The sequence below is a fragment of the Protopterus annectens genome, chromosome 8.part0, assembly GCF_019279795.1.
Source record: "Protopterus annectens isolate FY-2018-M chromosome 8.part0, PAN1.0, whole genome shotgun sequence".
Taxonomy (NCBI): domain Eukaryota; kingdom Metazoa; phylum Chordata; order Ceratodontiformes; family Protopteridae; genus Protopterus; species Protopterus annectens.
The window spans coordinates 488,618,972-488,626,471 of record NC_056741.1 but is presented as its reverse complement, the minus strand read 5'-3'; the positions used below and the strand labels follow the sequence as shown (position 1 = coordinate 488,626,471).

The 7,500-nt window shown below is 40.2% G+C and overlaps 1 protein-coding gene across 1 annotated transcript in view; it reads left to right on the top strand.

The window, feature by feature from the left end:
* Positions 1 to 7,500, top strand: part of PDZD4 (PDZ domain containing 4) — a 671,734-nt gene that overhangs the window by 496,977 nt on the left and 167,257 nt on the right. The window lies entirely within an intron of this gene.

The following is a 7,500-nucleotide window of genomic DNA, read 5'->3' as shown; positions in this document are numbered from 1 at the left end:
GTGTCAAGCTGGCACCTCTGCATTTCGTAAAAATCTACTGCCAATCATTAGCGGACTGGAGGTCCGCTGTGGCGACCCTTTACCGGGAAAAAGCCGAAAGACAAACAAAAAAACAACGACTAATACATGTAACTCCATATGAATTTCAGAATGAGTCAATTCTGAGCATATTGCAGGTGCTGTGAAGTGCATTTTTGGCTAACTTCAAATCAATTATAATTCCAATACTTTTAATTATACATTGACTTAGGAATGGTGTCCATTCCCGTAATTTATTTATTTATTTAACATTTGTTGACCGGGAAAGTCCGACTAGGACAGAGCCTATTTTCAGCAGAGGCCTGGGGAGAAACACTCCAGATGCATGTCTTTGGAATGTGGGGGGAAACCAGAGTACCCAGAAAATACCCATGCAAGTGCAGGCAGGACATGTAAACTCCACAAAGAAGGCACCCCGGCTGAGAAATGAACCGGAGAACCTCTTGCTGTGAGGTGATAATGTAAATCGCTGCACCACAAAACCCAAAACTCTTGGAGAAATTAAAATGATAAAAGAAAGAATATTTTTAAAATAAATATGAGTAAATAAGGAAAACAAGAAAGATTTGCTTAGTTAAAACAAATCAAGTAGAAAATTAAAACATATATCACAATTCTGGTCTCTATAAAATGCCTGCATGTATCACCAAAACACTACAGAGTTTAAGTAAACATTTTAGATTAGAAGACACCTATCAAGCTGTAGATAGCCTAAAAGAAAATAAGGACTCCAGCCTGAAAGAGTAATTTCTTTTTTTGGAAACCTTTACGTAAGTACTAGAGAGGTCGGCCTTACAGCTTCTTCTAGAAGTAAGTAGGGAAGGATCCTTAATATGGTCTCAGAGTGGCCAGCTCAGATACCTGCCCAAAGGAAGGTAGGGATTCCATTTTGCTGCTTTAATTGAAGGCAAAATGCCACGCCAGATTACTTGGGACTATGCTGGAGCACATTATCCCAACTTTAGTGTCGCTGACGCAACAATGTTTCATCAAAGGCAGCATACCTCTGAAACTCTTAGGACAGAAAATCTGGACAAAGCCAAGAATAATGGGGGGGGGTGGGGGGGTGACTAAGGCCTAAAAATAGCTACAGGTTTTAAATATTACTCTTATAAACTTAATACGTTGCTAGTATAACAGATATTGCATTAATGTGCATTTTCTGAAGGCTATGAAGTCTGAAACTCAAATGTCATCATTTATGACTTCAGTCCTCAATGATTTGCCAGTAAAACACACATTTTATGAATAACAGGCCAAAAATATGAGGCAAAAATCTGGACATTCTGTGGAAATCTGGACAGATGAGAGGTATGAGAAGTAGGCAAACCAGCCCTGTGTTGCTGAGAAGATTTTTCAGTGAGCAATGGTCTAGCAAAGAAAGGCTCACTGTAAATGTTACCTTGTTGATTGAAAAAAGCTTTAGATACAAGTTGTGGGTATTATTTTTGAGATGCCTTAAACAGCTTTGGTATCAGAAGTAATTTTCTGAAATGATGCACAATCCTACACTCCTTCCCTCTCACCCAGCTCACAAGTCACAAGCAAAACAAAATATAGCAAAAGAAAATTTGAAAATATTTCTGATAAGTGCTAGGAGCCTGAACAAGAAGATTCACTCTCTCTACAAGACCTTCTACACTTTTCAGCCTGGAAGACATTGACATCTGTGCAGTGACTGACATGGTTTCAAATAACAGAAGAGCACTCTGAATGTGCAGGGTCATAATGCCTTCCAAACGTTTAGACCAGCTACTGTGCAAGAGGAAAAAAAGTTGGAGGTGCATCTACATTCAGAAGAGACTCACATAAAGGCTGGTACCGCATATTAGGTAGCTGCAGAATTCCCTCCATGATAAAAGAAAGCCATAATGCCTATGTACAGGAACTGGGATCAGTCAGTACTAAACCTAATACTATTTTCCTAGGTGATCTAAAGTATACAACTATAGTCTGGGAAACCAACACCACTACTATTACACAAATACAAAGATTCCTGGACTTTGCCAGTTCAAATGCCCTTGAACAGTTAGTCAGCGTACCCACAATGAAGAATAACATATTGGATCTTGTCCTTGCTAATATTGGAGAATCTTACACCCTCTCACTCGTTACGTCTGAGAATAAAGCAGTCTCCTTTGAAATAAAACTGAACCCAGAAATCTCTTCCACCAAATGTACCTTCAGAAAGTTCTTTAACACAAACTCCCAATTCATAAGTGATACATTGGCAAACTTCAAGTCCCCACCAAACCCAGTTAACTCCACTGAATATGGAAAAATGTACACCACCACCCTATACCAGCATGCAAACAACTGCATAGATGCAACTTTACCTCATAGGAACAAATGCAGGGCAAACCCCAGAAAGAAAGCCACATGGCAGAACCAAAATATGAACAAGCTTTACAATAAAAGGAAAACAAGAATTTGAATCAAAAATCAAAGTAATTTCCAGAATTTTAGGGCCCTTCTCACTGAAATAAACAACTTAGGAGCTTAATAAATCCACCAAAGCAAAGTCTGAGGCTAGAACAGCTGCCCAGGCCAGAGATAATCACAAGCAATGTCTGTAATCTCAAAAGCACAATGCAGCAATTCACTGAGCTAATTGTGGACAGTGTTATCTACACTAAGGCTGATATTGTGACACTACTAGCTGATAAATTTAGTTCTACCTTTACCCCTCTCTCCCCTCTGTCAGTCTGTCAAGATATACCTAAAGCTGTCTCACCTTAAAGGATTGCACACAACCAAGTGCTAGTAAAAGCTAAAAATACTGCATCAATGGGTCCTGACAAAATTCCTGGATGCATCTTAAATGGTTTACTATTAAATTAATGAGACTGGATTGGCCAACCTGTTGCAATGTCGATCAGAAATGCTGAATCTATACTGTCGAAAAGGCAGCCAAGTCGAAACTGAATACAGCAACACCTGTAGTTCGATGTATTCAACATAGTAGGAGGTGATGTCAGTCACCCATGCTATGCAGCTTAACATACTGCAATGCTGCAACATTCCACAGTCAACGGTACGTATATTTTGCAACCCCCTCCCACTCCCCTGCAAATTATATATACCAATTCCAAGATCGTACTACAGTGAGGAAATGGGTTAATTTGCTGTTTCTCAATGAACTACATTCTCCATTCACAATGTTGAACTCAAATAAATCGACCTACACTACCCATTTGCTGTAGTGTAGGCGATGTTTTCTGGTTCGGCATTCTGCCTATTGGAAAAGTGCTTTTCGACCACATGCTGGTCAAGAACAGGCACTTTGCCAATTTAATAGTAAACCATTTTAAATAGCATGAGGCATGATTCAGCCACACCCCTAATACTGTTCATTCTCAACCTCCATACAGGTTTTATACCAAGTGAATGGACCCCCCTGGTCTCACTTTTCACGCAGCCATTCAAGGGGTGATACCATCAGAACCAGCCCACGGGCAGTACCATCCACGCTGACAGTCTTCTGGGACACTCTATTATTCATATTCTCCTACCCATCAAACCCCAGCTCCACACTCCTTGTCATGGGCGTCCCCCTAAGAGCCCCCCCCCTCAAGTCCACACTGCATTCCTCCCACTCCCCCATCAGGTGGCATACCCACACATTTCTCTACACACACTGATACCCAAGCATAGTAGGACTCTCTGCCTGACTCCTCCACCTTTCTCCGTGCCCTTCTTTACTTACCTTTGGAGGCAGGGACTCATAAGTTATGTGTTTATATTAGAATTATCACAGCATGACTCTCATCCTTCCCGGTTCCCCCATATTTTTAATAACATTTTTTTTTTTGCACACAGTCCCTTTTTGCACACAATCCCCCTTTTTGCACACAATCCCTTTTTGCACACGATCCCTATCAGTATGCACATGGCACCACAAGGCTATTACTGTCTGACCAATTTACCTAATGTAACTGCGATTGTAATGTTAATGAAAATGCACACAGCACCCTGCCTGTTCACACTTTACTATTGGAAAGGAGCTGTTGCTAATTTAAATGGCCTGCTAGAACTAATGTATTTAAAGGAAGTGAAAATGGTTGCTCATAGTTATGAAACATGTCTTTCTGAAGAAGTCTTGATAATAAATAAGACGAAAGCGCTAAAGTACTACAAGAGTTGTTGGTGTGATTTACTATTTTTTGAATGCTGTTATTGTCACGAAGTTCATTTCTTAGTATATATATATATATATATATATATATATATATATATATATATATATATATATATATACATGTAATTCAGATTTTTTATTTTATTTACAATAAATTGAACTTTTACTGGATGAATTCACTGCCTTGTCTCTACTTGTACCACTACAGATATGTGATTCTTCAGTTTGTTTTTTACCATTCAATTCTAAGTTTATATTTGTTCCAGAACATCTTCCTGTGCCATACTTTCTTCAGCTTCATCCTTTGTCATCTGTTGCTCTTTCCTATGGGAACTCAATGGCCTATCACTGCAAAACACTGACTGTGGCAAGAGTTGCCACCATTTCCTGTTCCTTTTCTTGCTGTGCAACTCCAACTGAACATTTGAACTGGTTTCCTACTGAAAGCTCTAACGTATTGTTATATGGCAAATGGTCAGATCTTCCCACTCCACTGGCTTCTCCATAATTTGGGATTCATTATTCTATTATGCTGTAATGTTATCAGAGTTGGATTTTCTACACTAAATCCTTCACTTTGCAGGTTATCCATAACTTCAGTTTATATTTCTTTAACTTCTCCTTTACTAATCCTCTTTTCTACTTTCCCCTTTGTTTTTTTATTTTTTGTATTGTAAAATGTTCCATATCTGGATGCCTTTGCCTGTATTTCTTTTCAATTATTTTTGGTGCTGCTTTTTTTTCTTTTTATTGATTAGTTTGGCTTTCTCTTTAGAATAATTATTGTACCATATTAAATCTCTTTTTCTTTCTCATATCAGTATTTCTTCTTCAGATGTCTCCTGCTTAGGGTTACCAACCATCCAGAATTAAGATACACTGTCCAGAAAACAGTGACTGCCTTTTCTGGACGGCGTACTGTCCAAAAAAATAAAATAAATTTTCTACAGGAGAACCCGAGCAGCCAAGTGCTCTGGATTGTGTGGCACACTCCATTTAACATTGACTTAGCCCACTGCTGAACAGTGCGCTTGAAATTCTAAATTGTAGCAGCCAAGTGCTCTGGATTGTGCAGAACGCTCTATGTAACATCAGCTTAGTCCACTGTTGAACAGTGCACTTGAAATTCTAAATTGTAGTACTAGGACCCTGAATGCATGAGAGTGTATGTGTGTATGAGAGAGAGATTTATCGCCTTATTATGTTATACTCGCTAAGCAGCTGTTTAGTGAGTCTAAAAAATAAATAAAACAGAAAAAATGTGTCCGTGTGTATGTCTGCTTGTTTCTGTCTGCATGTGTCAGTGAATGCGTGTATGAAAGCAGAATAGATTGTGTGTGTGTATGATAGAGAGAGAGAGTGAGAATGATTGAGCGATCTTGTGCAAGTGAATGCTTGTATGAAAGCAGAAGAGACTGTGTGTGTGAGAGAGATCAAGAGAGAGAGTGAGATGAAAGCAGAAGAGGCTGTATGTTACAGAGATTTGAAGAGTGAGTGTGAGTGAGGCAGCAGTTAAGAGGTTTGCGGATACCTGTCAACCTCTTAATGCAAGAAATCTGGGCAAAGCTATACATAATTGGGGATAATGGACCAAAAATAGGGAAACTTTTTAATTATTGCTCTTAAAAACTTAGAAAGCAGATAGAACAACAGGTTTTGCATTAGCATGAATTTTCTGCACTGTATTAAGTCTGAAACATATGCGGACAACAATACAGATTTCCATACTAGATTGGTTGAGGCCCAGATTAAGAATGACTTCCACCAGTACTGGTGAAAATAGGGCTACTGTTGGCTGAAGGAGAAGGAGAAAATGAGGGGGAAGGCATGCCTGAAGGCAGGAAGAGGAGGAAGGTTAGGAGTGTGGTAGTGAGGGTAGGCACTTTGAATGTTGGCAGTATGACTGGTATAAGGAAAGAGCTAGTTGATATGATGGAGAGAAGGAAGGCTGATATATTGTGGGTGGAAGAAACCAGATGGAAGTGAAGTAAGACCAGGTATATTGGCAGGCGGTTCAACTTTTTCTATCATGGTGTGGATGGGAGGAAAAATGGGGTAGGGGTTATCCTGCAGGAAGAGTATGCCAAGAGTGTTTTGGAGGTGAAAAGAGTGTCAGACAGAGTGATATTTGTGAAGCTGGAAATTGATGGTGTGATGATGAATGTTGTTAGTGCATATGCCGATGGATGAGAAAGAAAATGTTTGGAGGGAGTTGGATGATGTGGTGGTGAATGTACCAAAGAGTGAGAGAGTGGTGATTGCAGTGGATTTCAATGTGAATGTTGTTGAAGGGAACAGAGGGGATGAGGAAGTGATGGATAGGTATGGTGTTAAGGAGAGGAATGCAGAAGGTCATATGGTAGTGGATTTTGTAAAAAGGATGGACATGGGTGTGGTAAATGCGTATTTTAAGAAGAGGGAGGAGCACAGGGTGACGAACAAGAGTGGAAGAAGATGCACACAGATGGATTATATCCTATGTAGGAGGGCCAGTCTGAAGGAAATTGGAGACTGTAAAGTGGTAGCAGAGGAAAGTGTAGTTAGGCAGCAAAGGATTGTGGTCTGTAGGATGACATTGGTGATCAAGAAGAGGAAGAGGAGTGTGAGGGCAATGCCAAGGATCAAATGGTGAAAGTTGAAAAAGGGTGATTGCGAGGTGAAGTTCAGAGAAGAGTTAAGACAGGCACTGGGTGGCAGTGAAGACTTACTGAATAGCCGCATAACTACAGCAGCATTGGTATGGAAGACAGCTAAAAGGGTGCTTGGGGTGACATCTGGACAGAGGAAGGAGAACAAGGAGACCTAGTGGTGGAACAAGGAAGTACAGGAGAGTATACAGAAAAAAGAGGTTGGTGAAGAAGAAGGTGGATTGTCAGAGATGAACAAAGTAGACAGGAGTATAAGGAGATGAGACGTATGGCAAAGGGAGAGGGGGTGAAGGCTAAGGAAGCCACACGGAGAGTTGTATGAAAGGTTGGACACTAAGGAGGGAGACAATAACCTCTACTGATTGGCTAGATAGAGGGACCAAGCTGGGAAAGACCTACAGCAGGTAAAGGTGATAAAGGATAATGAGGGAAACATACTTACAAGCAAGGAAAGTGTGTTGAGCAGATGGAAAGAGAACTTTGAGAGGCTGATGAATGAAAGGAATGAGAGAGAAAGAAGGTTGGATGATGTGGGTATAGTGAATTAGGAAGTGCAACAGACTATCAAGGTGGAAGTAAGGACAGCTATGAAGAGGATGAAGAAGGAAAGGCTGTTGATCCAGATGATGTACATGGAGGTGTTTAGAAGAAATGGCAATGGAGTTTTTAACTAGC